Source organism: Lathyrus oleraceus, chromosome 4, assembly GCF_024323335.1.
Source record: "Lathyrus oleraceus cultivar Zhongwan6 chromosome 4, CAAS_Psat_ZW6_1.0, whole genome shotgun sequence".
Lineage (NCBI taxonomy): Eukaryota > Viridiplantae > Streptophyta > Magnoliopsida > Fabales > Fabaceae > Lathyrus > Lathyrus oleraceus.
The window spans coordinates 417,310,529-417,318,564 of record NC_066582.1 but is presented as its reverse complement, the minus strand read 5'-3'; the positions used below and the strand labels follow the sequence as shown (position 1 = coordinate 417,318,564).

At 39.8% G+C, this 8,036-nt stretch overlaps 1 pseudogene; it reads left to right on the top strand.

The window, feature by feature from the left end:
* Positions 1 to 6,973: 6,973 nt before the first annotated feature.
* On the top strand, positions 6,974 to 7,073 carry LOC127076994 (uncharacterized; annotated as a pseudogene).
* Positions 7,074 to 8,036: the final 963 nt, after the last annotated feature.

Sequence of the window (8,036 nt, the reverse complement as noted above, 5' to 3'; positions counted from 1 at the left end):
TTTCCCGCCATTGTGATGAATTTTTGAAGGGATGATTTGGAAAGAAAAAGAAATGTATTTGATATGAGAGAATTGTTTTGCGGTGAATGAAGGAAGGTTTGGTGGGTATTTATAGGAGAAGAATTTGGAAGGTGGAAAGAAAAAGTGGTTGAAAAGTAATTAAGTGTGGTTAAATGAAAAGTGAATGGGGAAGATAAAAAGTTAAAGTGTAACGTTCGTCTCCAACGGCTCCTTAACGTTCACTAGTCTGAGGAGTGTTACGCTCGTCACAGGGCTGTGACGCTCGTAACAGGCAATAGGCGTGCCGCCCGTTATGGGTAGTGTGACGCTCGTCACACTTCCTTTTTGGAAAGGCTTAGTGGCGCTTCACAGAATTACTTTGGTAGCGTATTTTAATGTTTCATTCTGTTTATGATCAGTTTAGTCTGCAATTTAATTTATTGCGCACACTTACTTGCTTTGTATAATAATAATAATAGGTAACAACAGTAGAGCATAATAGCCATTGCATAATAAAATTAACTAAACAGCTTCAATAAAAATGATCATAATGTATTACAGGGAAGGAAAACAATGAAATGAAAGAGAAATAAACATGAATTCAAATAACATTAATAAATAAATCTAACTTAAAACTAAATAACTTAGGAAAATAACTAAACTTTATCCCTCTGTACGGTCTCTGGCTGGAGGAGCAAAAGAGTTAACATGATGTAGCAATTCGTGAAATTGATTCGTCATGCTGCTCATGTATCCTAGAACTTCATCTCTCATGTTAGTAAATTCTCCTCTAAGGGCGTCTTGTTCTGACATCAAAGCTTCAATGGCGGTGTTATAATCAGTTCCGGGCATATGATGCCGGAGGTCAGGTATGGCTGATTCTTCGGTCGGAACAGGCTGAGGAGGGGGGTCAATATCATGATAGCCGGATGGTGTCTGAGGGTCAGACTCAGCAAGGGAGATCTGGTCAACATAATTCTCATAGTCATCACAAATCTCATAATCCTTGATGGATTCAGTGGATCCAGCAGGAGTTGGGGTTTCATTCAGGTTATAGAGCCAGTTCCTTTGGTTATGAACACTAGTCCTAGGATCGGGCATGGTGAATAGGCAGAGAACCTGGTTATCAATAATAAGCTCAAACTCATCAGACCCTATGTTTGCTATAAACATAGTGTTGAAGAGGAAAGGTATACTCATAGTAGTAATGCCACAAAAAGGGTTAAGGTCAAGCATAGGCTGACGTAATCCAATAGCATTACCTATCATAGTTATCAAACCGCCTATTCTAATGGGTGCTCGCTCATCCTGGATAAGGTGGTCCAAATTAGCTAACATAAAAGTAGCACCGTTTACTGGACGGTTCTGGGAAGCACAAAATATGATGAAGAGTTCATCACGTGAAACTGAAGTACTATTTGGCTTCTTCCCAAATAAAGTGTGGGTCAGGATCTTATGGAAATAGCGAAAAGTCGGGTTATGTATGTTTCCAGAGAGGAACTCATGTTCTTCGGGCTCATCATTTCCAGTCAGCTTACCCCAAAAGTGTTCAAGCTCTCTATATTCAAAAAGTTCTTCCTGGCTTACAGTGAATGTATCAAAGGAGGTAGGAAAACCCAAAAGGTTGGTAAAGTGTCTAATATTAAATTGGTACTCCATATTGAACATTCTGAACTGGATAAAACCTCTGCTAATTCCTTTTCCATGGCTGGGTAGATAGATTAATGAACTAAGGAATTCTAGTGTGAGTCTCCGGTAGGTGGTGAAATGTCTCAGGATAGGGGATGTCTCCCATCCTATCTGACTCAGCAAATACAGGACACTCTGTCTCAGTCCAAGGGCAGTCATAGCCCAATCATCAGCATATAAACTAGGTAGCATCTCTCTAGCGGCTAATTCTTCAAACTTTTGTTTCTGAGCCATTCCTCTGAACTTGATACCCATACGATCAAAATGTCCCATCTGGTTAGTGTTAGCTAGAGAAAAGAAAACATGAGTTTAAGTCAGGATTTGGCCAAATGCCGAAAGAAGGAAAAAAATATTATTATAATAAATTTTTTTTTTTTTAAAAATAAATCAAGAATGAATACTAAACAGAAATTAAAAGAATAATTAAGAAAGAAATAGGGAAATGATAATAATAGAATAATAAAATAACAAATTAATTTGTGGGTTGTCTCCCACTAAGCGCTTTGTTTAAATGTCGCAAGCTCGACAAAGAAACTGTTAAATATAGTCTATGAGTCCTGGGGGCGTTTCGTCTAAGTGTAGAATTTGCGAATCCTCGTTGGTTTCCGCATATTGATAGTGTTTCAGACGTTGCCCGTTTACGGTGAACGGTTCTGTAGATTGTCCTTTTATTTCTACTGCTCCACTGGGAAAGATTTTAGTGATATGAAAAGGTCCTGACCATCTGGATCGTAGTTTTCCCGGGAATAACTTTAGTCTAGAGTTAAATAAAAGTACTGCGTCGCCTTGCTTGAAGATTTTCCTTGATATACGCTTGTCATGCCATTGTTTTGTTCTTTCTTTATAGATTTTGGCATTTTCATAGGCGTCTCTTCTGAGTTCCTCTAATTCGTTTATGTCAAGGATTCTCTTTTCACCGGCGGCTTTATAATTCAAATTTAAATTTCTAATAGCCCAATAGGCTTTATGTTCTAATTCTACCGGGAGGTGACAGGATTTTCCATAAATGAGCTTAAATGGGGTCGTCCCTATGGGAGTTTTATAAGCAGTTCGGTATGCCCACAAGGCTTCTGGTAATTTCAATGACCAATCTTTCCTTGAAGTGGCGACCGTTTTTTCTAGTATTTGCTTGATTTCTCTGTTAGATACTTCCACTTGTCCACTGGTTTGAGGGTGGTAAGGTGTTGCTATCCTATGTCTCACTCCATATTTAAGTAGTAGTTTTTCGAGTACCTTGGATATAAAGTGTGATCCACCATCACTGACTACTATTCTTGGGGTGCCAAATCTCGGAAATATTATATTTTTAAAGAGTCTAGTTACTACTCGGGTGTCATTGGTTGGAGAAGCTATAGCTTCGATCCACTTTGATACGTAGTCAACTGCCACGAGTATGTATTTGTTACCGAAAGAGGATGGGAAAGGTCCCATGAAGTCTATCCCCCACACGTCGAAAATCTCTACTTCCAAAATACCTTTTTGTGGCATCTCGTCGCGTCTAGATATGTTTCCCGTGCGTTGACATCTGTCACACTCCTTAATAGCCGCATGTACGTCCTTCCATATAGTTGGCCAATAAAAGCCAGCTTGTAGGATTTTAGAGCAGGTCTTGGATGTACTTGTGTGTCCACCATAAGGAGCGGAGTGGCAGTGTTGGATTATATTTCCTACCTCTTCTTCGGGTATACATCGACGGAAAATACCATCGGGGCCTCTTTTGAAAAGTAAGGGATCATCCCAGTAATAGTGTTTTATGTCGTGGAAGAATCGTTTCTTCTGCTGGTAAGATAAAGTAGGTGGAACTATTCCGGCAGCTAAATAATTGACTAGATCAGCGTACCATGGTGTGACAGATATAGCTAAGGTGGTTTCTACTTGTATGTCGGAGTTGTTCTCTTCCAAAGTAGCTATAAGTTTGTCGTACGAGAAATCATCATTAATTGATGTTCTTTCCGGTTCAAGGTTCTCAAGTCTAGAGAGGTGGTCTGCTACTACGTTTTCAGTTCCTTTCTTGTCCTTGATTTCTAAGTCGAATTCTTGTAGCAACAAGATCCATCTTAGGAGTCTAGGTTTAGCATCTTTTTTTGTTAAAAGGTACCTGATAGCAGCGTGATCGGTATAAACTATTATTTTGGCTCCTACCAAGTAAGAACGAAATTTATCCAGCGCAAATACCACTGCTAGGAGTTCTTTCTCGGTTGTGGCATAATTCATTTGCGCTTCATCCAGGGTTCTGCTAGCGTAATATATAACGTGAAGCTTTTTATCCTTTCTTTGTCCTAGAACAGCACCTACAGCATAGTCACTGGCATCGCACATTATTTCGAATGGTTCATTCCAGTCTGGTGTCTGCATAATGGGTGCTGAGATCAATGCTTGTTTAAGAGTTTGAAATGCTTTTAAACAGTTATCGTCGAATATGAATTCAGCATCTTTCATCAACAGTCCGGTTAAGGGTTTAGTTATCTTAGAGAAGTCTTTGATGAATCGTCGGTAAAAACCGGCGTGTCCTAAAAAGCTTCGTACTTCTCTCACGGTTCTTGGGGGTTGAAGATTTTCGATTACCTCTATCTTGGCTTTGTCTACTTCAATTCCTCTGTTCGAGATGATGTGTCCTAAAACAATTCCTTCTTGTACCATAAAGTGGCACTTTTCCCAATTAAGTACTAAGTTTACTTTTACACATCGCTCAAGAACTCTTTCTAGGTTTTCAAGGCATTCTTCGAAACTTTGTCCGTATACAGAAAAGTCATCCATAAATACTTCCATGATGTTTTCGAGAAAGTCGGCGAATATTGCCATCATGCATCTTTGAAAAGTTGCAGGGGCATTACACAGACCAAACGGCATTCGTCTATAAGCGAAGGTGCCAAAAGGGCATGTGAATGTTGTCTTTTCTTGGTCATCAGGGTGAATTGGTATTTGAAAGAAGCCTGAATAACCGTCTAGATAACAGAAATGTGAATGTTTTGCTAATCGTTCTAACATTTGGTCAATGAATGGTAAAGGGAAATGATCTTTTCGGGTTGCTTTGTTTAGTTTCCTATAATCAATGCACATTCTCCATCCCGATTCGATTCGTTTAGTTATAGTTTCTCCTTTTTCGTTTTCAATAACGGTTATGCCTCCTTTCTTTGGTACAACGTGTATAGGACTGACCCATTTGCTATCGGATATAGGATATATAATACCTGCTTCCAATAACTTGGTTATTTCTTTCTTTACTACCTCACTTAGGATCGGATTTAGTCTTCTCTGGTGTTCCCTAGAGGTTTTACAGTCTTCTTCTAACATGATGCGGTGCATACAAATAGAAGGGCTTATTCCTTTAAGATCGGTGATGTGGTATCCTAGTGCGGTTGGATATTTTCTTAAGATATGTAGGAGTTTTTCTGTTTCGAGTCTTCCTAGATCTGCATTAACTATCACAGGTCGTTCAAGTTCTAAGTCTAGGAATTCATATCTTTGATTTTTGGGAAGTGTTTTCAAATCAGGGGTTGGTTTGTTAAGACACTGCGTAGGATCCGGTGTTATTGCTAGGCATTGTTTAGATTTGTCCTCTAAAAGATAGTCTGATGATTTGTCTTCTCCTGACTCTGCTTCTTTTATGCATTCATCGATGATATCCATGAAGTAACATGTATCTTCTATTGCAGGTGCTTTCAAGAATTGGGAAAGAATGAATTCAATTTTCTCTTCACCTACTTCGAAGGTGAGTCGTCCTCGTTTTACGTCTATGATTGCACCGGCAGTTACTAAGAATGGTCTTCCTAGTATAATAGGTGTAGTATCATCTTCTCTAATGTCCATAATTGTGAAGTCAGTGGGAATGTAAAACTGACCTATGCGTACGGGAACGTTTTCAAGGATTCCTACAGGATATTTGATGGAACGATCTGCTAATTGCACAGACATTTTGGTCGGTCTTAATTCTCCCATTTCCAGTTTCTTACATATGGATAAAGGCATAACGCTAATTCCGGCTCCTAAATCGCATAAGGCTTTGTCGATGACAAATTTTCCTATGTGACAGGGTATAGAGAAACTACCCGGATCCTTGAGTTTAGGGGGCATGTTTTGGATTATAGCGCTACATTCGGCAGGGAGTGTAACGGTTTCGCTATCCTCAAGTTTCCTCTTATTAGAAAGAATTTCTTTTAAGAATTTAGCATATGAGGGCATCTGCGTAATAGCTTCAGTAAACGGAATTGTAACGTTTAATTGTTTAAGGAGATCAACAAATTTTCTAAATTGGCCTACATCTTTGGTTTTAACAAGCCTTTGAGGGTAGGGTATGGGTGGTTTGTAAGGTGGTGGAGGTACATAAGGTTCCTTCTTTTCTAGGGTTTCCTTATTACTCTCTTCCTTTTCCTTAGGTTCACTTTCCTCAGTTGATTTCTTAGGGTTTTGGTTTTCTATCCTTGGGTCAGACGGTCCTTCCACTTCCGTTCCACTTCTTAATATAATTGCATGAGCTTGGCTTCTCGGATTAGGTTGGGGCTGTCCAGGGAATGTACCAGTTGGTGCAGCAGTAGGTGCTTGTTGTTGAGCTACTTGAGATATTTGCGTTTCCAGCATTTTGTTATGGGTAGCCAAGGCATCTACTTTGCTTGCTAGTTGTTTAAGTTGTTCGCCAGTGTGTATGTTCTGGTTTAAGAAATCTTTATTGGTTTGTTGTTGGGATGCTATAAAGTTTTCCATCATGATTTCCAAGTTGGATTTTCTAGGGGTATTATTGTTAGGATTCGGTTTCTGATATCCCGGAGGTATAGATGGGGCTTGATTTGGAGACTGTCCAGGTGCGTATAAAGCATTATTACTCTTATATGAAAAGTTTGGATGGTTCTTCCAATTTGGGTTATAGGTATTCGAGTAGGGGCTTCCTTGAGCATAGTTTACTTGCTCTGCTTGGATTCCAGTCAAGAGTTGACATTTCGCAGGAGTGTGGCCTTGGATTCCACAGACCTCGCAATTCTGAGTTATAGCAACCACGGCGGCTGGAGGTGATACGTTTAAACTTTCAATTTTCTGGACCAAAGCATCCACTTTTGCATTAACGTGATCAAGGTTACTTATCTCGTACATGCCAGTTTTCGGTTGAGGGTTTTCCACCGTTGTTCGTTCGGTTCCCCACTGATAGTGATTTTGGGCCATGCTCTCGATAAGCTGGTAAGCATCAGCATAAGGTTTGTTCATTAGTGCACCACCTGCAGCAGCGTCTATTGTTAACCTTGTGTTGTATAAGAGACCATTATAAAATGTGTGAATTACTAACCAGTCTTCCAAACCATGGTGTGGGCAAAGTCTCATCATGTCTTTGTATCTTTCCCATGCTTCGAAAAGAGATTCGTTGTCTTTCTGTTTAAATCCGTTTATCTGGGCTCTTAACATAGCTGTTTTGCTTGGCGGAAAATATCGGGCAAGAAAAACTTTCTTCAACTCGTTCCATGTGGTGACTGAGTTGGAAGGAAGTGATTGAAGCCATCTTCTAGCGCTATCTCTTAATGAGAAAGGAAAAAGACGAAGTCGAATTGCCTCTGAAGTGACACCATTAGCTTTAACAGTATCAGCGTATTGGACAAATACGGATAAATGAAGGTTTGGATCTTCGGTAAGATTTCCAGAGAATTGGTTCTGTTGCACAGCTTGCAACAGCGAAGGTTTAAGTTCGAAGTTGTTTGCTTCGATTGCGGGCGGAGCAATACTTGAATGCGGTTCATCTTGCGATGGAGCGGCGTAATCTCTAAGAGCACGAGCTGGTTCTGCCATCTCGGGTATCGAAGGAAAAATGTTTTTGAGATCGGGAAGGTCTATAGGAGGGAGATTGTTTTCAGCACGATATTCCCGAATTCGTCGTAAGACTCGGAGATATAGTTCGATATCGTTAATTCGTAAATAGAGCGGTTCGCCTTGAGAGCGAGTGCGTGGCATACAAATCAACGAAAGAAAGAATAGAAGAAAAAGAAACCTTAGTCTCTACAGCGTAATGGAAGAGTTACGATATCGATTAAATAGAAGTCCCCGGCAACGGCGCCAAAAACTTGATCGCTCGACTGTGTGCGTCGAGAATGGGATACAAACTGCAAGTGCACAGTTCTATCGCGTAGTTTTAAAAGATATCGATCCCACAGGGACTTATGAATCGATATACCGTTATCTAAGGTTACTACGTAAATCTAAGGTGAAAATGTTTGATTGTTTGGGGAAAAACTAAGAGCTAAACTAAGATCTAGATTAAATATTAATAAAATGGATATCGGTGTGTAGTTCGTCAAAACTAGGGAATCAAGTCTTTGTCGGTTTCTTGGTTTTAAAATGAATCGTTTCAGTTAACTTTATTGGTTAAA